The 27,128-nt window shown below is 38.9% G+C and overlaps 1 protein-coding gene across 11 annotated transcripts in view; it reads left to right on the forward strand.

The window, feature by feature from the left end:
- MAGI2 (membrane associated guanylate kinase, WW and PDZ domain containing 2) overlaps positions 1-27,128 on the forward strand; it is a 1,116,388-nt gene that overhangs the window by 390,343 nt on the left and 698,917 nt on the right. The gene's annotated exons all lie outside the window — the stretch shown is intronic.

Below are 27,128 nucleotides of genomic sequence, written 5' to 3' on the forward strand. Positions count from 1 at the left end.
TGACATGTTGGACAAAGACGAAGTGTAGAAGTCATGCCTTTTCTGAAGTCCACAATGAAACAAGAGCTGTGAGCATGTCTGGCATGGCATATTACTAGTAACCATTACTATACATAAAAGTGGTTCATTTATTAGAATAAGTGTAAGCGTTGACCTCATGTAGGGAATTTAGAGTGGATACTTGAACTAGCATTTCAGAGTAACTCTTGGCCACTGACATTCACTCCTTGGCATTCTTCATTTCTCTCACTGTACCCTCTCTTAATCACAATTTGAGCCCACAACATGTACTGAAAACTGTAATGTAATTTTTTGGGCTTATGGTACCCAGAGCTATGTTAGCTATTCAAATGGAAAATTCAGAATGGATGTCTCTTCCCTCCAAGCACTTAAATAAACAAAATTTGGTACAGTCACCTTAGCCCTGTGAATAAGTGGATCCAGAGCTCTTGCAGGTCACACTAATGTAAAAAATATTAGCGTGATGTTTCAAAGTCCAAAGTCCAATGTTGGACTAGCTCCTTAACCTTCTGTGTAATCATACAAAAAATTTACTTTTTTGCCATATGGAATGAGATTACTTTTGACATTTATTTTAAATTAAAAACAGCGAAGAGAATTCTGTAACCCCTGCACATCACTAATTGGTTCAGTCCAGCTGCATGAACAGATGAGCAAAAACAAGTGAAATAGCAGAGGGAGGGCTTCATCTTACAATCAAGGAATAATAGAGGTCAGAAATGAGAGAAAGAAAGAAAGAAACTGTTAGATCTCTGCCAACACCGGATCAATCCGTGCTGTACATTAGTCTGTCAAATATTTGTGTTTGTGGTGTATAGAGTGTGTGGTATAGTATGTATATGTAGGTGAATATGTTTTGTGCACACACATGTTTTCTGCTGGGAACAATCCTGGTTTGATAGAACTAAATTAAATAGAAGGGCTCTTAAAAACATTTCTGGTCTTTATTTTTTAAAGAGAAAGAGAGAGAGCATGTAAAAATATAAAGGTATTTATTACCATAAATTGAGAAAGAACATGATGCTGTGGTGAAGTGTAAGGGCTTTATTTCACTCAATGTTTAGGTCACTCAGAACCTTACAAGTTTATATCCATGCTATGTTGTCAAAGGTGATAGCTATCTGAGGTACTTATATGGCTTCCATTACCAGAGTATCTGAGCACTTCACATTCGTTGAGAAATGTTTGTATGTTCACAAAACACCTGTTGGGTAGAGATGAGTTGTGATTCCCATTTGTAAAACTAAGGCACAGAGAAGCTGAGTAACTTGTCCAGGTCACATAGGATGTCTGCAGAAGAGCAGTGAATTGAACCAAGGTCTCCCAAGTTAACACACTAACCATTAAACCACGCTTCATCCCGATTGTTGCAAGGTGTTTTATTTTATTTCATTTTAATTTGTTATTCATTTACGTAGTGCTGTTGTTATACATGATGCTTTACAAACATATAAAGATACCCGATATATACCAGGCTCAACCCAGATATATTGGATTCTGCTTGCAAAGTATTGAACACACAAATTCTAAGCTCAACCCCCTGTCAGAATAAGGCCCTAAATTAGACAGACAGTAATTATGGGAAAGACTGGTGATGGCTAGAGTGTGAGAACTGCAGCAGCAACACCACAAGTGGAGACAGCAAAGATGTAAGGAATCACTGCCTTTTCTCCAAACCCTCTACCACACCATATAGTATGTGCAGAAGCAGAGACGGCAGCACAGCCTTGGAAATTTTAAGTGGTTTTGAATTTGGTAATTACACCAGAGTGGACTATGTTGGTTGGAATCTCTGTAAACAAAAAGGAAGAATATTGAGTTTAGAACTTAAATCAAGATGATGAGATATGAGACCCATAATGAGTAATGAAGTTGCTGCATTATTTCTATAAATCTCTCTACCGCTCTGAGGAAGAGATCAGAGACAGTTCCATTGCCACCCATTATTATGGGATTACTCATGGTGTTCTCTCCTGTAGAGACAGAAAGCCTTAATGGTACTATTCTTCTTGAAAAGGTAAAGCATGTAGTTACAAATATGGCCAATGGAAAGTCTGCAGACCAGATATTCTGTCAGTGGAATTTTGAGTCATTGATATATCGTTGAACTCCTCTGCTCTGTAGAGCTTTTGAGGAGACTCTTGCCTCTGAACATTTCCCAGGCAATATGTGTTGTGTGATTATCACTCTGTGCCCAAAGGATGGCTGGTTACTAGAGCTTTATGCTAGTGACTGTTGGCAGTGTAAATCTCATGATCCTAACTAAAATACTCTAATTGATAGGAAAGGCTGGTACTCAAACTAATTGATTGTGATCAGGTGGTGTTTTTCAGTGGCAGGCACAATGCTAAGTGGTAAAGGTTCTCCACTTTGCCTGTTTGAATTCTGTTTCCCAATACAGAAAATGACTTTGACTGGGTTGAGTGGTCAGCTCTTTTTTGTAACCATGAAGGGAATAGGGATTTGAAAGGGATTTTATCATCATAAGCTATTCTTCTGATAAATGGTCCATACTCTGACACTTCTCAGTTCAAATGGGCCACCAGACAGGATTGACTTGTCACCACTTCTCTTCAGTATTTTACTGGAGATGTTCTTTGTTTGATTTGGCCACATTCTTTAGCCATAGGATAAGAGCTAGCATCAGGGAGCGTAAGCTTGGATATGTATGCTGATAATATGCTACTCTTCCATAGCAGCCTCACAGTATATATTGCAAATCTATTAAACCTCACAGTGTAATATGGTTCTTCATCTACAAGGTAACTGTGTCCAAATCATCAGCCATGTTCCTCAGTCCTTATGATAAATGTTGGCTCAAAATAGATAAGGTCTTGTGTACTTTGTGGCAAGGCTGACCTAATATCTGCCCGGATTCTGCAGTATCAGTGGTGTTTTCTGCTCTCCATAAAAAGGGGAGGGATTTTATTTCTATTTGAAGGAGGAAGTGATCTGATCAAGATAGATAAGTGGATCTTTTGTTTTTTATGTCTGCATCCAGCCAAAGGATCCATCCATTGCTGGGTGTATGTATGATTCTGCACCTGACCTGTAAGATCTGAGACAGGAGGTTTTGCTGTATTTTATGAGGTCATTATCTGCATGGATGTTTAAGGCTACTAAGATGATGAGTCTCATAAACTTCCTCAATATATCAGCCGCATCCCTGGTAAGTTTCTGCTATGTGGAGGTTTATAGACTTAGGATGATTTTGTGTCTTGACTCACAGATTAAGTGGATACACTCAAGGGATCTTGATTCAAGTGCTCTCTTCCTGCATTTGAGACCAGAAGGAAATAGAATGGTTTCTTAGCTTCCTGATTTGTCGACCCTGGATCTGGTGTAACCTTGGTGTATGCTAGAGCTGCTACTGTTTGCACATGTAAAGAACCTAAGAAAGCGTTTGTAAAATAATAAGAAATGGAGTCAGGAGGATGTGATAGAAAAAAAAACCTGGAAATGTTAAACAAAGGACTGATTCTTCAACCTGTGGTAAGTAGTAGTTACTAGTGCAAGTAGTCCCATTCAGGTCAATGGCATTACTCACTTGAGTAACTACTACTCAATATAAGTTCTGCAGGATTGGTCTCAAATTTTCATTATACAGCAGATAATATAATGAGAAGCAACAATATCAGTAAATGTAACAAAAATCAGAGGATATCAGCACAAGAAAAATACAGAAAAACTGAAGGAGTGAATACTATGTCATTAAGTTAAATAAAAATAAGAAAAGAGTTAAATTTGAAATACATGTCATGAAGAATGGTGCTGCATATGCACATTTTGGAAATGAGCATAATAATATGATACGTAGAAAAATAGCAATTATATGAATATCAAACAAATTATGATTTTGCTGAATACACAGTTTTTCTCACCTTCCCCCCTCAAAAAAAATAAACAACCAAAAACCTCTTTTCTTTTGTGTACATTTTTCAGTTGACAGCATCAGCTGATGTATTCTCCAGTGCATCTGTTAACAAGATGCTAATGGTCATAACAGCAAAATAACTGTACATATTTCTTTTTTGCATACTTTGTGATGCAGGATGTACATTTCTTCTTATATTAAAAAAAAATGGGTAGGCCAGGCAGGATCTTGCTTTAATGTACAGTCATTTATTAAATTATTTGTCTTAAATAAACACTGAAATTCTTTATCCAGGAAAGAGAATTGGCAGGACATATACAGTTCAAATGTATGATATTTTAAAAATATTTTAATGTAATTATCAATCTCAGGGATCTGAACCAGGAGCCCTAATCACTTCACTAGTCCCAATGAAGTCACTCACAGGAGTATTTCAGGATTAGACAACTAAATTGTGGAGGAGTTAAAATATCCACCACCAAATACCCCAGATGAACTCATCTCATCATTAATGACACAAGATAACATTTTTAGCACTGTAAAATCATTTTTCTAATTACAATCTTCCAAACATGTTATCGTCAAATCCTGATAACCTCACTTAAATTGGGTAGTACTTTTCTTGATTTCAGTGTGACTACCTGTGGTATAACATTGTCTTCACTTCACTCATTAAATAATCTGACCTTTTGGCCCTGATCCTGCCATGTGTTGTATGTGAACGTAGGGAGCCCTGTTGACTTCAGTGAGGTTTTGTACACTAGATCAAAGCCTTAATCAGTAACATGCCGGGATTGCTGAATATCTCCAGTCTTCACTAGGATAGCTGCAGTATTTCTAATTCGCATCCAAAGAAAAAGACAATTCCTAATAATTGGTTAATGTAAATAATGATATTCTCCATTTTTCCTTTTTTGCCTATTAAATTGATTAAGAAAAAAACTTCACTCTGATTAAATAAAGCACATTCAGTTGCATATGGATGGGAAAGAGGAAGAAGAAAAATGAACCGCACTGCAAAATTATTGTGCCTTTCATTTAATTCAGGTACTAGTTAATATGAGGCACTGTGTAATTTGATCAAAAACCAACTGAGTTTTATTTTAAATTTATTCTTCCCACAAATTCTATTCTTTATTGTGCTCAATTTTGATCTCTTTAGATAGGTATAATTGGATAATTTAATCATGAGGCTATAGGAAATAGTCTGAGAAAACACTGAGAACAGTGAGGATGGCAACAGTTTTGAACGAAGAGCGCAAAGATCCACCAGGATAATGAAATGTGACTTACACCTGACATTGTTACTGGTATAACCATGTGAGACATAAGATGGGATTTACTTCCCAGTGGTCATAGGGATAACAAGTTCACTTCTTATTGCAATTAAATGTATAAGAATTAGACTTGGTTTAAATAAGCATGAGGTTTTTGTATTCCTGAAGCTAAGAAATCTAGTTGATGATAAATTAAGATACTATATAGGACCCTGATGCTTTTCTTAATGAAAATCCATAGCAAACTTCCCCTGACTTCAGTGGGAGCAGAAGCAGTCCCAAGTTGTCATTGTTACTATGGTAACAAACTCCCATTTCGTTTATGAGACAGAGGAAATGCCTTATAATATATAGAATAAAGGGCTGACTATTTAAACAATTTTACATGGAGTAGGTAGGCATCAAAAGGATCTAGGCAAGATAAACAGATAAACTTAGTGCTTCAAGAACAGCATTAAACAAAAGCCGTTCTGTTTACTTTGCTGATTAAATGATGGAGAAAAAGAGAAATATCAACTCCGGCTTTACATAGGGTAAAGAAAGAGCATTTCAGAGGTTCCTAAATTGTGCCCTGCCTCTCACACAAAATTGCCACATATGAACATTGAAAAATATTGTTTTACTTTCAAATAAATGCACTTTAATAGTTTCTAAAAACCAAAAAACATGGATAGCTAGGATAATTCCTCACACGGGATATAGTGTCGAATATATCTCTTATTTATCCAAGTCACTCTGATTCTATACAAATTTCCAGTGTTCTTACCCTTTTAGGTAAGAGAGAGTCCTGATAGGAGGCTTTCAATGAGCAACTTTGAAACCTGTCTCTTACCTATAGGGGGGTTTATCAATCTCTCTAGCCATCTTTATTTCAACACAATACCTGCTATGTTTTCAAAACAAGGTCAATGGCTTTAGTGAGTTAATTTCTTGCCTTCTATTGACTATGAGGACCAAAATCTGACCTCTCCTACACCTTTTTATAAGCATAAATGAGGGGTCAACATGTCTAAGGGTAAATAGCCAAACTAAGAAAAATATAGCAAGTGTGAAAATTCTAAAGAAAACATTCTGCCATTAGGAAATTCTTCAGAAAGCAAGAACGCAAACAATCAAATGAGAACATTATCATTGTTCCGCTGTTGTCACACACTGATGGATTACTAGTGGTTCTACAAGAGGAGTAAATGCAGCACCACCACAATATAAATTCTAAGACAATGCCATTGTACTGTGCCTGTTGTAATACCACTGTATTCGGAGACAGGAGAGTGATGGGTAATTAAGAAGGTGGTCATTGTGGCCTATTCATGTACATTGTTCCAGGAGGTGTACCACTGTGCCCCTGAAGAGCAAATTGCAGGTGAGGGCCATATGACTTGCTGTTGTGTCTAGGCTTTGGTTTGCTTTGGTAGGTTTACTTTTTTGAGCCACTAAAGGATGGAAGACTAGATAGTGATATAATATTTTAATATGAATGTGATGACATCCTTTAATCACTGCTACAAAATTCTGAAAGATAAAATATCTTTGTGTTAACATTGGGCCACTAACTAGTAGCAATGTGCTAAAAATTTACTGCTTCTGATGTTGCCGTTGGTTCATGTTTCACAAGACATGGCCTAATGCATACTGTTCTGAATTAGATTTTATGGTGTTGAGGGAGAGACAGGATCTAAGTACAGTATTGTGTTGGACCAAATCATAAGGTCATGTGTGTCACATAATTCCCAATTAATGTAAGATCATTCTGAATGCCAGTGTAGGTCCTAACGAGGTTACTTATAGCTTTACTCATATAATTAAAGAAGCAACCGTGATAATCTATATAAGCCTGTTTTCCAGAAGCATTAAACACGCACTTCTTTTGAAATCAGTGGGAACTGTGTGATAAAATTTCTGAAAAAGTGTAATGTATTTTAGAAGAGAATCAGCTACAATAAATGCTAAATGCTCACTACACCCAGTTCCAACACCGTTAGTTATTCCATAAGGACTCAATAATTAGATTTCATTTTCCAGAATGGTCTGTCTTATCTGACACATGAAAGATATTCCTTGTAAATATTACTGACTTCATTCCTTATTATAGACCTAAAATACTGCGAGAAGAGACTGACCATTTTTATGGATAATTCTGCAGATTATTTTGCAAATTTATGTGACTTGAGAGACATGCAATAAAAGAAGAACCTGTGCTAGGTAGGATTTATCTATTCAACTTCCCCTGATCAGGAAAAACAAAATTTCTGCAATGGATACAAAGGAAATGAAGATTTCAAAAGGACAGAAAGTCTCTTCAACTGATCTTGATCAGTAAATGGAAATAGCTTTCCTATCCCACAAGAGCTGTTAAGATTTCAATAAAATGTTTCTGTGTAGAACTGGTACAAAAAGCCAAAATCTCCACACACACAAAAATCAGAAACCAAAAATCAAGTCAATAAATATATAAATTGGATCAGGTAAACTGAAATATTTCATTTTGAATTTGACCTTTTTTTTTAAAAAAAATCTCTTTTAGCATAAGTTAACTAAAATGTTCAAATTGTCATTTCAAACCAGAAAATTGAACTTTACATTTCAAATATGTAAAAATTTCAAAACATTTTTAATCATAAGTTTTGTTGAAACTTGTCTTTTCCTGAAAATGGCATCTGTTTCATTGAATTGAAAAAATATTTAATCGGGAATTTCATGACCATCTCTAGGTATTATTTCAAGAGGCATGATTTCTTGTAAATTGTTTTTGTGTGCTTTTTAGAGCTCCCATTTAATAGGACTGAGTATGCCTCATAGTAGGAGCGCTAATAAACAAACAATTTACAAGAAACAGTGCCTTATGAAATGGATTTTCATTGGAAAATTCTAGTTCAATTAAGCTGAAAGGTCCTAATCAAGGATCCATTGTGCTAGCTTTTGTACAAATGTATACGGTAAGTTGGTCTTTGACCCAAAGAGTATACAACATAAAATGATTGCTTTAGCCCCTTCTACATCTGCCCACCCACTCCCCCATTTCCATTGCATATTAAGATCTTGATTCCGTTATTTATTTTTGAGCCCATAGATATATCAACTGCTCTGCTGACTTCTGTGCTGCCATCACTTCGAATTTTCTCGTGACTTGGCATTCATTGGAATGATTGAATTTTTTTTTATTATATTATTATTTTTTAATTTCTCCATCCTAAGTTAATCGGTCAACCCAGTAAATTCAGGATCATTCATGAGTGAGCTCGGATGCGTTTATTTTCTACAGTTTGACCCTTAGGGGAACATGTTGCAGTGTTTGGTCAGACTTGATATGTGACTGTAACATAAAATGGGGGATGGTCAAGAATCCAAAAGAATGAAGTTTACATTAACACTGAGGTTTTTTTTTATGTGACTCAGTCATTCAAAGGCATTTGAAAGAATTTCTCATGACAGTTCTTTTTCTGACTAGTTTCCTTAGTAATCCCAAAGGCAATGGCATTTTTGTTAAAGTCATGTACAGTTATATTACTCTCCTTTCTAACCAGCTGACATTTTGTTACTTAAATGGAAGAAGCCTATAATCTTTGTTATTGTTCTGGGATCATGCCATTTTAAGAAAGCAAGATTAGATTTTGGTTTTAGTCAAAGAATTAGTTAATACTTCTACACATTTTTATTCCTCTCAGCCTTCCACTTCAGCAGACATCTCTTCCTGATGCATGGTGAATTCCCATTTGAAAACAAAATGGGGATTTGTTTACTGTAGTGACAGAGAAATGTATTAATGGTGACTGTTTGTACAAAAGGCAAAAGACTTCATACTGGAAGAAGAAAAAATAAACGACCATAAGATAAAGTATGCTGTTGTCTAGCTGCCTTGAAATTTCATAGTTACTTGCTGCTGTGTATTATCCATTGTCAATACATCCTCTGATTGTTTGTATTTCTTGTTTTTTTTAAATATAAAATAAATATGTAACCCAGGGATAGCTGCTTTTTCTTGCAGGCTCGAAAAATGTATTGTTTGGATTTAAAGCTAAATTTTAGTCTCACCTCCAGGGAGGTCCATAAATTTCAAACACATTTTATAGGTGAAAGTGAGGGCGGAATTCAGCCATCAACATTCTAATTTATTTAATAAATTACATTCAGAATGATACATGGAGTTTCCCTTCCCTTCGTGATGATTCTATATTCTAGATTGTTGCTTACTATTGCTTTGACATTTGTAAAGTTTTAACAAGTGTTTCAGCAAAAGGTCACTTTATGGTGACATTTTTCTTTTTCCAGAAAATTGGGGGGGGGGGGGGGGCATTGAATACAGGTTTGCAGGATAACCCATTGTGGGTTTTACAGACAAACCTTTTTCAGGTGGATTTTTGAACACCTTTGTTTCACAGTTTTGTTTTTAATGTGCCGTCATAACCTTCTGCTTCAAAGGATTATTAAAACTGTCTACTCATTTAAATCACGGTGAATGTCTTTTCCAGGGTTAACTTGGCAAGAACATCTCCAGTTAGATGGATGGATTTATTTATTCTGTGTCTGAATATTGTGCTCAAGAAAGCATAGTAATTGTAATATCACTGACTTAGATCCAAGCACAATAAGATAGTTATCATTAAAGCTTCCCCATGCAGCTCTGTCGTTGTACAGTACTTCACTCCTGATCTCCCACACTACAGATATTTTTGTAAAGAGTCCTTCTACTGGGTCTTTTACTTCTCTGATTTCTGTTCTGTGATTCTGAGAGTTATGACAAATTGAGTGATGGGGTTTCCGAAGACTAATAATTGATTTTGTTACATTTGGTGCTTCTGTGAACTGTGCTATGGAATGATGATTTTGTTCTGGGGACAAAAGTGCATTTAAGAATACAACGATGTCTCTAAGCTTATTTTCACGTTTGACCTAAATTAGAGGAAGTCTAGTGTATTCTCCCTCTGACATAGCTAGCACAGAAATGTCTTTTAGTAAACTCTTTGAATAGAAAGTAAACTGTTAGGAATGTTACTCTTGTTAAATGTATATAATACTTACTGTAATAAGGTAAGAAATCATAAAAGGGTGTGCTGGTATTAGTAGGATGAGTGTATGCCTTGCGTATCTGTGAGCTTCTTACCTTTTACCACCCGGGATATGCAGTGATAGCCTGGTAACAACAAGTTGTACAACCATCAAAGTATGGCTTAGTAACTTGGAATTTAAGGCTGAGATTCTCAAACTGCTCTGCAGGCTTCATTCCAGTGGTCCGCGCATAGTTCCCTCTAAGGTGCATGCATGGGTGACTGCACACAAGAGAATGAAGGGCCACCCACCTAATGAGTGGAGCCGCACAGGCGTGGCTCCACTAATTAGGTGCCTGGACCCTGGAGAAATCACATATGTAAGGTAAGGTGGTGTCCTTGTGGGGGAATAGGGGGTAGGTGGGAGGGGACAGTGGGGTTGGGGGGAAGTTGGGACGTGCAGGGCTGCAGCGGCCAGAGAAAGAGGCAACTTTCCCCAGCTCCAGGGCTGCAGCTGTGAGGGAGAGACGGCCTCCTTCCCAGCCTCAGCTCTGTGGCTGCTGTGGCGGGAAGAGACCCCCCCACTCCTTCCCAGCCCCAGCTTGGGGGCTGCTGCAGCAGGGGAGAGAGGGCACATCCATCACATTAGAAAGGTAAGACTACTGATATTAAAATATGAGTTGCGTGGTTGTATTTGAAGAACAAAAAAAGTTCATTAGTAAGTTTTTTTTTTTTTTATATATAGTGCTTTTAACCAAAGCACTTTACAGTAGTTAGCTAATGGTACAAATGACATTTGGAAAGATCATTAAGTGGTCCTTCGAGACCCTCAGCAATTAGCTAATTGTTTGCCATTTTTGAGCAATGTATCCTTCCACTAAGTAGTTCCCAGTACAAGGATAAAAGAAAACAATATGGAAATAGTCATAAACTTATTTTCCACAGTACAATAAAAGTTTTGCATGTCTAAGAAACAAAGGATCTGGCCCTTAATCATGACAGAGTATACCTCTCTTAAATAGTAGAGTAACCGAGTGCTTAAACTGACCTTTTCCTTGCATGCTTTGACATGGCAGTATTTGAATTTTCAGTACTCTATATAACTCATTAAGAGCTGTCAAATTACTTGTGCTCACTGATCTCATAGGATAATATGATAGTAGTACTGTATGTTTATGTGGCTGGATGATAAAGTCCCATGAGCAAAATGTGAAAATGGCTCAGCTGAACTTGGAAGAAAGGACTAGCCAGGACATTTCAATGACAATATTTAGTCATACATTATATAGTCACTATGCCATCAGAAAGCAGAGATGTCTGATTAGACATACTTGGTGAATTTGACGGATGAGGATGATAAAAAATGCCTAACGCAAAATTCTTCATTTCTTGAAAGCTGGCAGACATTCATTTGAATGTTCAGCTTTTCCTCAGCTTTCTTGCCCTGTTCTAATGAATACCATGTATTTTGGTAATGATTTCTGCACTCTCATCTTAAAATGTCCTTATTTCCATAGCTCTTTTAATATTTTAAGGGGTAACAAATATTTTTAAAAGTGTTTATTTCAGTTTTTCTTGACGTACTTTAGCTGACAAGGCCATCACTAAATACAATATAAGATATATTTGTGGTAATACAGAATCACACGATTATTGATGAGTTACACTATAAGGAGGCTGGTGGGAATGCACTCTATAAACTATTTATGAATTATAATGCTGAGTGGTGGTGGCCTGCAGTTTTTGGTGCCTTGAACTGTTTACCGACTATACCCTCACTCCTGTAGAGGAATATTATAGACATTCAATATTTCTTTCATTAATGGATACTTTGTTAATGTAGCAAATTTGTATAACATTCATCTACGCAATAAAACTTGTTTGCATTTTGGTCCCTTCTGCCTTTCATGTTTGAAAACCTTAGCTCCACTACTGAAAGAAAGAAGAAATGCAGCTGACATTCAGCCCAGGATCAGGGCCTGGATATTTATTACCAATATTCAATTTTGCAGTGCTTCTGCTAACATATTATTTAACCAATCAACATAAACAAGCTTAAAAGGGCATAATTTATTAAATCTGTGGTGTTGACCTAACTTGATTCAATATTGTTTCATGGATTTCTCTTACTAACTTCTTCAACTATTATAATTTATTACCTTTTCCTTTGTGTTTGAACCAAAATGAACAGTTTGCAAGAAGTATTATTGCTCCATACTAACAGAATACTTCAAATAAATATGGTTCTTTTTTTCCTTCTTCAGCCTAGAACAGTGAAAACCTCCCAAACTTTTACCATTTAAGACAAATCATAGAATATCAGGGTTGGAAGGGACCTCAGGAGGTCAACTAGACTAACCCCCTGCTCAAAGCAGCACCAATTCCCAAATAAATCATCCCAGCCAGGGCTTTGTCAAGCTGGGCCTTAAAAACCTCTAAGGAAGGAGATTCCACCACCTCCCTAGGTAACCCATTCCACTGCTTCACCACGCTCCTAGTGAAAAAGTGTTTCCTAATATCCAACCTAAACCTCCCCCATTGCAACTTGAGACCATTACTGCTGGTTCTGTCAACTGGTACCACTGAGAACAGTCTAGATCCATCCTCTTTGGAACCACCTTTCGGGTAATTGAAAGCAGCTATCAAATGCCCCCTCACTCTTCTCTTCTGTATACTAAATAATCCCAGTTCCCTCAGCCTCTCGTCATAAGTCATGGGCTCCAGCCTCCTAATCATTTTTGTTGCCGTCCGCTGGACTGTTCCAATTTTTCCACATCCTTCTTGTAGGACTCCAGATGAGGCCTCACCAGTGCCAAATGGAGGGGAATGATCACGTCCCTGGATCTGTTGGCAATGCTCCTATTTATACAGCCCAAAATGCTGTTAGCCTTCTTGGCACAAGGGCACACTGTTGACTCATACCCAGCTTCTCGTCCACTGTAATCCCCAGGTCCTTTTCTGCAGAACTGCTGCCTAGCCATTCAGTCCTTGATCTGTAACAGTGCATGGGATTCTTCCGTCCTAAATGCAGGACTCTGCACTTGTCATTGTTGAACCTCGTCAGATTTCTTTTGGCCCAATCCTCTAATTTGTCTAGATCCCTCTGTATCCTATCCCTACACTCAAGTGTATCTATCACTCCTCCCAATTTAGTGTCATCTGCAAACTTGCTGAGGGTGCAATCCACGCCATCCTCCGGATCATTAATGAAGATATTGAACAAAACTGTCCCGAGGTCCAACCCATTGGGCACTCCGCTTGATACAGCTGCCAACTAGACATGGAGCCGTTGATCACTACCCATTGATCCCGATGATCTAGACAGCTTTCTATCCACCTTCTAGTCCATTCATCCAGCCCATACTTCTTTAACTTGCTGGCAAGAATACTGTGGGAGACGGTATCAAAAGCTTTGCTAAAGTAAAGGAATAACATGTCATTAAAGATCTCTTTCTTTTTTTTTTCTGTTCTATACCCCATGAAGACTCAGTAGCCTTAATAACATATAAATTGCCAGCAGCCCAGTACTAATCTACTATAGTCCATCCAAACAGAGCAGTGATCTACCTGGAATGGACCAGTGATCATCTATGGCTCTTCTTTGAGCATACCACTCTTGGTGTGCGCATGCTCTGCGCACAGTCACCAGAATTTTTCCCCTCAGTGGTACCCATTTGGATGGCTTGAGTGCTCTCTTCTGCTGCATGCCACTAGCACCAGTATAAAGCATCCAGATGACTGTGCACCCCCTCATTTCCTTCTTACTGCCCATCATGGTTGCTGGAACTGCTCTTCTTGCATTTGCAAATTCTCTCAGTCGACTTTGTCCTTTGTATATATTGTAAACAGTGTTAATAAAATAACTAATGTTTAATTAGTTAGCTTTTCTGTGTTTTGCTGTCAGTTCCTTGTGCCAAGGAATGCCTCAGTCATTTCGCTTCAAGCCCTGCTCTTCCTGTAATAGCGCTGTGCCCTGGAGCAACCCACACTCAAGTTGCTTGAAGGGCCTTGGGAAAGCTTAACGCCACTCTTGTTACTCCTACAGACATTTCCACCCTTCGATGGATCCTGTCACAGAATACCATCGAGTGGTTGGCCAGGAGATGCCTGTGATCCTATGCTAATCCAGTGGCCCTTATGCAATCCATAGGGATTTCTCTCCATTTCCAGGGCATATTCCAGGTGCTCCTATTCAATGGCCTAGGAAAAGAGTCCTGCAACTTTCCACCCACTGGCACCCGTTCCTGATTCTGGTATTGAGCCTGGTACTGGACTTAGAAGCAGGATCAAGAGGACCCCATAAAACAAGAAGGGAACGAAGAGCATCTACAACTAGTGTTGTACTCCTCCCCTGACAAGGCAGTCTCAATAAGGGGGCATGTCACCTTCCTCGGATGACTGTAAGGCTCGCCATAGTTGCTAAAGAGGATGTCCTATCTGTGCATACAGATGGAAGTAGTAAGAGTCCTACCACAGCATGCTCAATATTTTATCTGCTGCAGATCCTTCTTAAGTAGCCCTATCTCTAAATGAGGCCATTATGACCCAGTTAAACGTCTGTGGCAGATCCGTGCATCCCTTCTCCCCACTTCAAAAAGGGCTGAGCAAAAGTACTGTCCAAGGTTATGAGTTCCTTTCCACCCATCCTGCCCCCTGTGATTCCTAGCAGTAGTTGCTAATGAGAGACATTTTCCAGTTAGTTCCTATTGCAGGGATCGGCAACCTTTGGCGCGTGGCTCGCCAGGGTAAGCACCCTGGCGGGCCAGGCTGGTTTGTTTACCTGCCGTGTCCACAGGTTCAGCCGATCATGGCTCCCACTGGCCACAGTTCACCGCTCCAGGCCAATGGGGGCTATGGGAAGCGGCGCGGATCGATGGATGTCTTTTTAAAATATATGTTTTAGCTCAATCAGAGGTTATGGGCTTGATGCAAGAATTATTGTGAAATTCTATGGCCTGCGTTATGCAGGAAGTCAGACTAGATGACCATACCAGACCCTTAAAATCTGCGCATCTTCTTACTATCCATAATTTTCAATTATTGTACACAAATTTAGTAGTAGTATAAGTGTGATGGTAGTACCTAGAGACCTAAACCAATATTGGAGCCCCATTGTGTTGTGCATAAACAGAAAATATGAGTCCCTAAGAGTTTACAGTCTAAATAGACCAATAATAAAAAAGTGATATTATCCCCATTTTACAGATATGAAACTGTGATACAGAGCAATTAAATGACTTACCAAAGGTCACACAAGAAGTCTGTGATAGAGCCTGGAATCCAACATAGATCTCCTGATTCCCAGGCCAGTATTTTAACCACAAGAGCATCCTTCCTGTCAATTTTAGGTTTTCCACCTAAAAAATCAATGGTTGCACACCTTTCATCTATTACATATAAAAATCAATTTATTGCATATCTAAAAACACATTATTGTGTACGTACAAATAGATTTTTGCCTATTTTTCATGTTCACGCCATTATTTCCCATGCAAATTATCCTTAAGTTTAATTTCTCTTAAATTGTTTTGAAATAGATCCCATAGTAATTGCACATATTTCCTGTTATTTGATAATATTATTGTGAAATTCTATAGCCTGTGTTATGCAGGAGGTCAGACTAGATGACCATACCAGACCCTTAAAATCTATGCATTTTCTTACTTAATTTCTCTTAAATTGTTTCAGACTAGATCCAGCAGTAATTGCACATTTTTCTTGTTTGATAATATGGACATGCATATAATTAGGAAATATATTGCACACCTGTAGGGTCTACATGGACCAATTAATGCGCAACACATTAGCACTCTTTAGAAATCACATTTCTATAGTGTGCATTGCCCCAATGTGTGGCAAATCCCTTAGAGTAGTTTTTCTTTATGATATATGCACCAGTTCTTCAGTAGAAGTGCTCACAAACTCTAATGTAGACAATCGCCTCTTTCAGGAATTTCAGCCAAGACACCAATGGCCGCTTCCCAGAAATCAATTCTGCCCCAAGATTTGTCTAGTTAAAGAGATTAAGACAGAGAGCAAACTCCCTTTCTGCTTGCAACAGCCCCTGCCCTCCAAAAAAAAGTCACAAAACTAGCAACAATATCAGTATTTCTTCAAAGACAGAACAGTGTTCGCATGCTAAGAAAAATAACTGGTAAGACTATGTGTTAATAACTGGTAAGACACTGTGTAATAGCACCATCTGGTGACTTTCACCATAACAATACTTCACTTTTTATATTGTAACTTTTAATTTAAAGAATCACAAAGTGTTTTACAAACTGTAGCATATCCAGGAATCATTTCACACAGCATCTGAGAGAGGAACGACAGCTGTTTAAGAGGACACAGCAACACTACACAGCAATTTAGGATAGGAAATGAAGAATATTATTCCATGTGAAATTGCAGGTGGAATGTAGGTAGTAGGTAGGTAGCTACGCATAATAAATTTATGCAGAACGACAAAGTTATTATCCCTACATGGTGATGTTCATTCCTTCATTTTATCTATCCTTTGAAAGATGCAGCTTCCAGCTGCAATTTGTATATAGAGATTTGGGTAGTTTCCCCTATATGGTTGCTTTACCAGTGTTCCTTATATGTGGGTGTCTTTCTTACAGCAAAAGGAGAGAGGAAAAAAATGTAGGGCTGTATTCTGCCACCTTTAACCATTGTAAGTAGAACCCTCCTCATCTGATATCATTGAAGCTACACAGGAGTAAAGAACTAGTCACTGTGGGTAAGGTTGGCAGAATCTCTCCCTTAGAGTGCAGGAAAATGAGTCAAATTTTGAAGCACTTACATTTGTGAACTGTTACATGAAGAATTGCATTTGAAGTCAATGGGACTCTGCACGAGTAACTGCTTACTAATGTAAGTAAGAGGTTTGTAATCTGGACTTCTGACTACAAAACCACAGAGATCTGCATGGGGAGTCAGCAATGAGTATAGTACCCAAACTACATTTAACTATTTTTTAACTGATTGGATGTCAGTTTAGAGTCTAGTTCTGAGAGTATTACTGATTTTATGTTTTAAGACTTTTAAAATTTAACATTATTTCAGTATTGATAGTGTCTAGCAGACCAGTAATACAAGCTGAGCTAAATTTGGTATTTTCACCCCCCAAGTCCATTTTATTCCAGACAGTGGTTTTAGGACACCCAGAAGCCTATCCATCCCTATCCAAACATAACAAAATAACTTGATTTGAAAACAGCTATGTTTAATGCTGTTTGCCTTTCTTGTGCAGCACTCTGAGTAGACTTGGAGACTGATTTTTCCACTAATAAAACCGAGCGGAAGAGATGATTGGAGACCATTAACCTTCAGAACACTAAGAATGTAAGCTCAAGAAATATTTTTGAGCTGCCTAAGCAGAGCTTTGAAGCCACTGCCTTCATACTTCATCTAAATTGCCTGCATTCATTTCCAGGGCTGATAAACTGTCAAGTAAATTATGAGATGTGGGCTTTGGGTTAATTTATAGAAATGCTTCTGCACCAATGCTGAGGAAATACTGAGTAAATCCTGCACCTTTCATTCGTCTACTTAGTGCCTTAAGCGCCTTCTGAAACAATCATATTTTTCCCTATTTCAGTCTCCCTGTTATGCAGCTACTCTTCGTTCTTGAAAAATAACGTAGTAAACATCCTAAAAGGCAGAGTTAGCTACAGCGTATGTTTGTGACTCTTATAGGTCCCCCAAAGCCATTTCATATGTAGACGGGGTGGTCAAGTTGACTTATTAGATGCCTTACATGAAAAAGAAAAGGTAAAAAGCTACCGGTAAAAGCAAGAGTTCAAATGAAGAATTCATGTTTTAACTTCCATTTCTTTTTTTGGTGACTACCCAGATTTCAATTTATGCTTGTCTGGCTAGCAGAATTAAGAAAGAATCTGCTAGAAAGGCCTATACCAGTAAGTTAGTTTTGACTTTAATACTGCTGTCTGTTTCCCCACATATTTGGTGTATGTAATCTGGGATAGGCAATGGCTTGACTGGCTCACTGAGCAATTATGTTGATCTTTGGCTATATCTTAGGTCTCCACTGATTTTCTTCTTCAAATATTCCTAATAATAGGGACTCAGATACTATGGTGATAAGCACAGTATAAAGAAACAACAAAGAGTCTGGTGGTACCTTAAAGACTAACAGATTTATTTGGGCATAAGCTTTCGTGGGTAAAAACTCCACTTCTTCTTTGTTACCCATGAAAGCTTATGCCCAAATAAATCTGCTAATCTTTAAGGTGCCACCAGACTCCTTGTTGTTTTTCTGGATTCAGACTAACATGGCTACCCCTTGAGAATAAAGAAATACATTGACAGAAAATAATATAAATACTACATTGCTTTGGAGAGAGATTAAGGTAAAATATGATTTTTGGCACAAGCGATTCTATTCGAAATCCATTCTGTTCTATTTAGTTTTTTATGCTGCCCTCATCACCACTATATCTTAATGCCTAACCTGTACAAACAATATGGTTGATTGGGCATAGTCTCTGCATCATGAACATTGCCTTTGTGGTAATGGCCATGAAGCCCTGATTGCTGTGTCAGATAGATCATAAAGCCCCTTAGTGAATGCTTAGAGACCTCTCAATACTGCTTAAGCCTCTCAAAACACTCCTGGATTTTGTATTCTAGGGTGAACTTTGGTCAAAAGGCCATCCTGAACCATAAGGAGAAGCTTTCCAAGACATGACAGCTTAGTAGTCAATGGCCCTCAGTCAGAGAAGGAGGATTATCCTCTAACACACTGTACTCACCAGCAGTGTCTCCATGCCTGTAATGCATGGATACAGATCAAAGAGTTATGCAGCATAAGGACATAATGGCCAGTGGCCTGAGACAGATTGAAAGGAAAGAGTCAGGCAGTGTGTACACTACACAGTGTGATCCCCTCCTAAAGCAGGCTAACTGAAACAGAAATGGCTTGTGTAAGTCAATGCTATTCAGAGCACTGTAACTCACTGTATGCACTCAGTGTAAACACTTTTGCTAGTAGAGGAGCTTATGATAGTGTGACCATGCAGGAGGCTGCCAGTGTAGTGGGAGAAAAAATGGAAGGCCTGTAGAGGTAACAGGCATTACTGCATACAATTTGTAAGGTTGTTCACATTTCATCCTGTGTATCACCAGCCTCCTGGATGTAATCATGGCCATGCCCCACATCTGTGTTGTCACTTGCCCCATGTGGTCAGGAGGAACAATCATAGGATATCAGGGTTGGAAGGGACCTCAGGAGATCTTCTAGTCCAACCCCCTGCTCAAAGCAGGACCAATCCCTAACTATTTTTTTTTGCCCCAGATCCCTAAATGGCCCACTTAAGAATTGAACTCACAACCCTGGGTTTAGCAAGCCAATGCTCAAACCACTGAGCTGTCCCTCCTTCTCCAATGCAGTGGAATTGATAGTGTTAACAGTTCACTGCTAGCAAACACAAATGGATATCTTCAGTTGCAACATAAAGAAAACACAGTGTATATTGCTGGGGTGGTGGTGGTTATTCCTTCTTCAGGGTATCCTGTATCAAAGGGATAGTTCTTCTAACACAGTCTCTATAGTTTCTTTAATAGCTATCACACACAAATTGAAGGGTAAAGTTTTGCAGTACTGAGAGTTCTGATGGCAGTTTACCAGGAACACAACAGCTACCCCCATTTTGCAAATACATATATATATAGTTATATAAATGTACGTTGATTTTGTGCCAGTTAATTCCCCTTGCTCAATATTTTACATATATGAATAACTGAAATATTTTTAATCCTTAAAGAAATTTGCTACCTTACCCTCCTCCGTTATTCCCTTCTCTCTTGTCATCTCATGCTTTGTCTCTATAATTTTCAGTATTTTCTTAATTTCATTTTCTCTCTCACTTTTATTTTCTCTCCTTTTTCTATGTCCTTTTTCCCCTTCTTCTTCTGAGCTGCATTTAAGATGACGCCTGAATTAATGTGGGACTCCATGTTCCAGAATGTCTCGCTTCCCAGCATATTGAGTGCTCCCACCAAGAAAGGCCTCATTATGTTCTCATAATATTTCCTCAGAGAAGTGTGGTGATGTTTAATCAATTTATATTTTTTTAATTTCAATGCAAATAATCATAAAAAGGCACCATATATGTGAAACATTTTGAGATATTTGAATGGATGAAGCCATAGATTGCAAAGCATTATTATTATATTATGTGATTATGAAATTCACTGATACAGCTTCAGGAGTTTTAAACTCTGCTTGCCAGACACCTTGGATCAGAAGGTTGGGCAGGAGAAGGGATCATCTTTCAGTCGGGGCGGTTCTAGACATTTCGCCGCCCCAAGCACAGCGGCCTGCTGCGGGGGGCGCTATGCTGGCTGCCGGGAGGGTGACAGGCGGCTCCGGTGGACCTCCTGCAGGCGTGCCTGCGGAGGGTCCACTGGTCCCACGGTTCGCTGGACCTGCAGCTTTGGTGGACCTCCCACATGCACGCCTGCGGGAAGTCCACCAGAGCCGCCTGCTGCCCTCCCGGCGGCTGGTATAGCACTCCCCATGGCATGCCGCCCTAAGCACGCGCTTGGCATGCTGGGGCCTGGAGCCGCCCCTGCTTTCAGTTCAAGCACAGAATTGGAGTTCAGAAACTCAAATTTGTTGGGAGATCTCAGGCCAGTCACTTACTCTCCTTGGGCTATACTTTCATGACCTATACAATAGGTTTGATGTTACTTCCATACTCTGCAAGGGCACTCTGAAGTTTAACTCAATAATGTCCATAAATAGCATTGTAATCCTTGGATAGAAGGCTTGAAATACAAAATATTTATTTAGGTCCCTGTCCTGCAGAGCATTCTTGACTTCTGTGTAGACATAGGAATGTGCCTGCAGAGAGCTCATTTCAGGATCAGATTCATAGGGTTTGTCCACACCAGAAACATTTGAACCAATGTAACTATAAGTTACACCAGTGTAAAACGCTTAAAGGAGGTACACCAATAGAAAGCAGAGTTTACACTAATGCCACTTAATCTGATAAATTATTGGAATGAATCACAGGGCCCACCGCTTCATGTTGGTGCAGTAAATTGAAATTCGGGGGTTGCATCATTACTTATGCCAATGGAAGCCACTGCTGCTTTGCATAGACACGACATGAGCTTGTACACTCCTTAGTGCAGGAGCTTTTTTTTCTGTGTTTTGTAGAGCCCTAAATGTCCTGTCAATTCTTAATGAGCAATATATAATAATAAAAATAATTACCAAGTATAACAGAGCTGAGAGTGGCCACCCAGACACTGCTTATTGTATTTATATATTTCTTTGTAATTACCTACTTATGGAAGGTATATTGGAGTTATAAAGAATGAATTAATTCAGCTGTCTGATTAGGAAGAAAATGAGGAAAGGGGCTGAATATTTATTCCAGAGTTGCAGTATACAATATTTAAAATGCATGCAAGGCTAGAGCCTTGCTTCCTAATTACTTAGTTCCTAATTACTTAGTTCCTGTCACTTCTCATTAACATGTAAATCGTGTTATGCACATAGTAAAAGTGGAGTAAAATATGTCCTGAGGGATGGGGGCATACCGGAAAATTGCTTTGGGCAGTCTGGTGATGCAAGTGTAGCTCATCTGTATTCCAGTCCTATGGGAGTCTGCATGTATGAGATTTAAGGCAATCATATTTTCTTTTTCCTGGGTTGGAGTTTGGTCGTTACACTTAAAATTGATCTGCAGGATTCAAATAATTTGTTAAGGAATTAACATACAAATTCAGTGCCTATCAAACAGACTGGAATGGGAGCTTAGCTATGTTTGTAGAACAGTTTTATTCACTATTCTTTTAAAAAAAGATGGTTAAAGTGTTAGATAATTGTTCTACAAATGAAATAATATTATTAATAATATGTTTTTAATTCACAGCAGTACATCCTAAAAAAGCCCCTGAATTATATAAAAATAAGGCCTGATAACATTGAGAGCATACAGAATTAATTCTGTTAGTGAAATAATATTTAAGCTAGAGATGACTGAATTCTTTTCACTTGCTTGTCTCTTAATATCTGTAAGAATACTTGTTTGGAAAACTGTATAATTGATGTCATAATATTTAGCACTTTTATTACACTTCACAGCTTCAACATACTCTAGAGATATTAGTGTCATCAGGTTTGTACAATTTTCTTTAGATAACTAGTTTATAGATTTGCCCTGACTTTTAATTTACTTGCCTAACAGTGACTGTGTTGTGCACAGAAGGGCATTATATTTCTCAGTCTTCATATCTGAATCCCTTCTCCAAGCTGGGAAAAGATAATCATATTGGTTACCATTTTTCCCTCTGTTGATAACTCCTTAGTACTGTATCTGGACTGGAAGGGTGAAGATGTGAACTTCTGAAGTCAAGTGTTACGGTGCAGCATATATTAAAAATGTATGGGATGAAGGAAATAATATATAGGGGTGGATGAGCAATCTTTATCCCTCCTTACCCAGCATGATCAGATGTCTTGATTTATTCAAATATCGTTGATTTCTGTGGCCCTTTTCCAGTGAATTATAAAAAAGCTAGGGCATTAAGCTGCATTCATTCTAACTGGCCAGTCTGCTGAGCTCTATCCCACCCAAATCCCCACCATCCCCATAGAAGTAAAGGATGCTTGGCATCTGTCACATTTCATGTGACGCACATTTCCACAGCGCAGACATATCCTCGTGTATCCAGCTGCGCTGGGTGTAAAAGCTGTAATTGCTCTTCCTGTCCACCAAGGGACCTCAGTTGCACTTGTTCTGTAGAGTAAGTCCTCCAGAAATGGTAGAGATGATCCTGCCTACTAGCTCCTCAAATAGATCCTAGGCAGCAGAGAACTCCCACAAAGTTCCCATTCACTTATCCCAGCACGCTTCCCTTAGCCACAGTCATAGCCTCATCTTCAGATTATCAAGCTCCTGCCCACCCAGACAGTCTCCAGACAGACCCTAGTTACCCATCCACCCAGACAGCACGCAGGACTCCAGACACCTATCCCAGACACCACCTGAGTGCACCCAGCTACCTATCGGAGAGCACTCCTCCCTTAGTCACATCCAGGACCACCAAGTTTTGTGCACATCTATATTCTATCTCTACTACTGCTTGGGGTGTAATGAACGTAAATTGAAGTTTGGAGTAATATGCTAATTAGCTAATTAAATAGTTTGCATAGAATGTCACACAGGGCTGCATAAAACGTGACAGAATCTAGGACGTAGCAGAGAGGCATGAAGATGCAGGGCAGGATGGAGTAGAAAGGCAGATTTGAGAGTCTTCAGCAAAAAATAAGAGATTGGGGGAGCATAAAGGCAGTCAGAGGAAAGCATTAGGAGGAATAAAGGACGAGGCCAAAAACAGAATTCTAGGGAACTCCAACTGAGAGGCAGAGGGAGGAAAAAGGTGACATGTGGTTGGGCATTTGCAGTGCTTAATTTGTGCCAGGGCAGAGCCTCTAGGCTTGGCAGTTCACAGCCTCAACACCTTTGGGCTTGCTGCATCAGTTATGAATGTAAAAAAATTGCTTGAGCCCCAGCACCTCTTTCATTATAAATTAAGCACTGGGTGTCTGAATGACCCTTTGTAAATGCTGTTGTGTCTGTGTGTCAACTCCTTGTTTTTCCCTTTCTCTTTTTTTTTTAAACTGCCATGAAAAATGCAATAAACTACCAAAAGATGTTAATGTTGAGTGTCTAGCTGCAACAAATAAAAGCCAGGACAGCAGAGTTAAGGAAATAAGAAGCACTTAGTATAGTACTCCATTGACAATCAAAAGTTATGTGTAGCACTAGACTGAAATGATAATTGAAATATCAGGTGGAGGGCTTTTTTGCATATGAAAATTGGTTAAATTTTTACACGTGCATCCTGACCTGTTGTTAAAATTTTCTGAGCCAGACAGAAAATTGAATGCAGACTGGGAGCAGTGCTCAATGACAGTGACATTTCCTGACAGTGCAGTTCTTTGCATATCAGCTGTGCTAATTATATTCAAACTGACAACAGCAGTTTAACCCATTCACCAGAGGAAGCTTCTTTCTGCAAGACTAGTGATCTCCGCTTTCATTTAGATGTCAGTCATTTTAAGTGTACAATTAATTTTAAATGACTAATACAAGTATGGTATACATTATATCTCCACAGTAAAGCTGTGTGGAAAACTAATTTGCACCCATAGCAAACCTGGCAAATTCTTGTCTTGGAGCCAGGCTGAAAATTTTAAATTCTTGCCTGAGGCAGTTTTTTCTTCATTTTACCTTAAGCAAAAATAGTTTGAACCATCAGAAAATTGCTTTTTGCCTCCCTGAACAGCAAGGTGTGTGCTATCCATGAGGAAGAGCTGAAATTCAGCCTGCAGCTTCATTTGCTCTCATTCTGAATGTACCTAAAATTTCTGTGTCACAGCTGGGAGACCTTTTCAGAGAGTGAGGTTGGAAGAGGAATATGGCATAGGAGTTGTCTATAGGTTGTAAAACATGTTTTTTGATGATTTTCAAGACCCACCCACTACTTGTACCCATTTAGAATGCTGAAACAAACACACAAAATTAAGGTCTCACTCACCCACCCATATTCTTATGCAATTTATGGACAGGCCCATATGGATATCAACCAATTACATCAATTATATTTAAAATCAAACAAACAAACCCTACTCTGTGTGTGTGTGTGTGTGTGCTTGTGTGTGTGTGTGTGTGTGGTGTGTGGTGTGTGTGTGTGTGTGTTGATAGAGGAACAAGAAGACTAAATGAGTGGGAGACAGTGTACAGGAATAGAAAAAATGTATGATTGGCCTGCCTCAAAATGTTTGGAAGAGTGGTTTAAATGCTTATTTATTCACCCTTAAGGAAAGCTTCCAAACCTTCTGTAGAATCCCCAGGTCTGTGTCCCTGCTCCAGCAATCCTCCTAGCTGCAACAGAAGATTTTGGCACAGGAACCCTTCAGAAGATATGCTATGCCAGGGGCCTGTTCCTGTTTGTATTGAAGACAGTGGGAGCAGTAGCATGCAGTTACAATAGTTGTGGGGTGGGTGTGTGTGTAGAGTGTAGCAAGGGCCTCCCAACTATGCAGTCAGATAAAAATGGAGTAAAATACCAATACAAAAGGAAAAGAAACAAGTGTTAAAAGCAGACTTTCTGGCCTTCACTCTGTCACAGCATTATTGAGGTGCCCTGTCACTATGTCATCTACTGTAGCTGGGACTTTAGGAACTATTTGTGCTTGGAAAAGGGTGGGACATGAACAGTGAAGCTGTAGTGATCAGGTAAGATGTTCTGGAATTTAAACTTTGTTGGTTGGGAAGCTGAGAATCTTAAAGAAAGGGAGGTGATTTTGTAGACTATAGATTCTTTCTGTTAGATGCAAGTAATAGATGAGTAGTAATAGAAGCTTCTGGAAGGGATGCCAAGAAAGTTATACAAGGAGCTTAGGAAAAGAAGAAAGAGACAGGGAGAAAGGAATTGAAGAACAGAGTTTGTGGTGTTCACAAAAATGTAATACAATAAAAAAGGTGTGTATTTCATTTTAATTTTGAACAAACTGTTTGGCAAATAATTCCTCTGGCTTTATGAACATTTTTTGCAGAGCCAAGGTTTGGGGCCCACACAGCCTATGCATACTCCACATTCTGGAGGCATACTTTTTTCTTAAGAGCCTCAATATTGCCTCTATATAAAACCATGATATGCCCATATCTTGAATACTGTGTGCAGATGTAGTCGCCCCCTCTCAAAAAAGATGTACTGGAATTGGGAAAAGGTTCAGAAAAGGGAAGCAAAAATTATTAGGAATATGGAACAGCTTTCGTATGAGGAAAGATTAATAAGACTGGGTCTTTTCAGCTTGGAAAAGAGACAACTAAGTGGGAATATGACAGAGATCTATAAAATCATGACTAGTGTGGAAAAAGTAAATATGAAAAGGAGTAAGCAACACTTCCTTAATACAAGAGCTAGGGGTCACCAAATTAAATTAATAGGCAGCAGGTTTTAAAACAAACAAAAGGAAGTACTTTTTCACACATATATCATAACCTTAGTCCCAGATTTGGACCTTAGCGTCCAAAATATGGGGGTTAGCATGAAAACCTCCAAGCTTAGTTACCAGCTTGGACCTGGTACTTGCTGCCACCACCCAAAAAATTAGAGTGTTTTGGGGCACTCTGGTCCCCCTGAAAAACCTTCCCTGGGGACCCCAAGACCCAAATCCCTTGAGTCTCACAACAAAGGGAAATAATCCTTTTTCCCTTCCCCCCTCCAGGTGCTCCTGGAGAGATACACAGACACAAGCTCTGTGAATCCAACAGAGTGACTCCTCCTCTCCGTTCCCAGTCCTGGAAACAAAAAGCACTTTCCTCTTCACCCAGAGGGAATGCCAAAATCAGGCTAACCAATCCAACACACACAGATCTCCCCCTAATTTCTTCCTCCCACCAATTCCCTGGTGAGTACAGACTCAATTTCCCTGAAGTAAAGAAAAACTCCAACAGGTCTTAAAAGAAAGCTTTATATAAAAAGAAAGAAAAATACATACAAATGGTCTCTCTGTATTAAGGTGACAAAATACAGGGTTAATTGCTTAAAAGAATATTGAATAAACAGCCTTATTCAAAAAGAATACAAATCAAAGCACTCCAGCACTTATATTCATGCAAATACCAAAGAAAAGAAAACATATAACTTATTATCTGATCTCTTTGTCCTTACACTTAGAAACAGAAGATTAGAAAGCAGAACTACTTCTCCAAAGCTCAGAGAAACAGGCAGACAGACAAAGACTCAGACACACAAACTTCCCTCCACCCAGAGTTGAAAAAATCCGGTTTCCTGATTGGTCCTCTGGTCAGGTGCTTCAGGTGAAAGAGACATTAACCCTTAGCTATCTGTTTATGACACGCCCCCCAAATTGCAGACAGTGGGGAAGCTCACTGGCGGCGATTTCCTTCTAGAACT

The sequence above is a fragment of the Gopherus flavomarginatus genome, chromosome 1 (assembly GCF_025201925.1).
Source record: "Gopherus flavomarginatus isolate rGopFla2 chromosome 1, rGopFla2.mat.asm, whole genome shotgun sequence".
Classification (NCBI taxonomy): domain Eukaryota; kingdom Metazoa; phylum Chordata; order Testudines; family Testudinidae; genus Gopherus; species Gopherus flavomarginatus.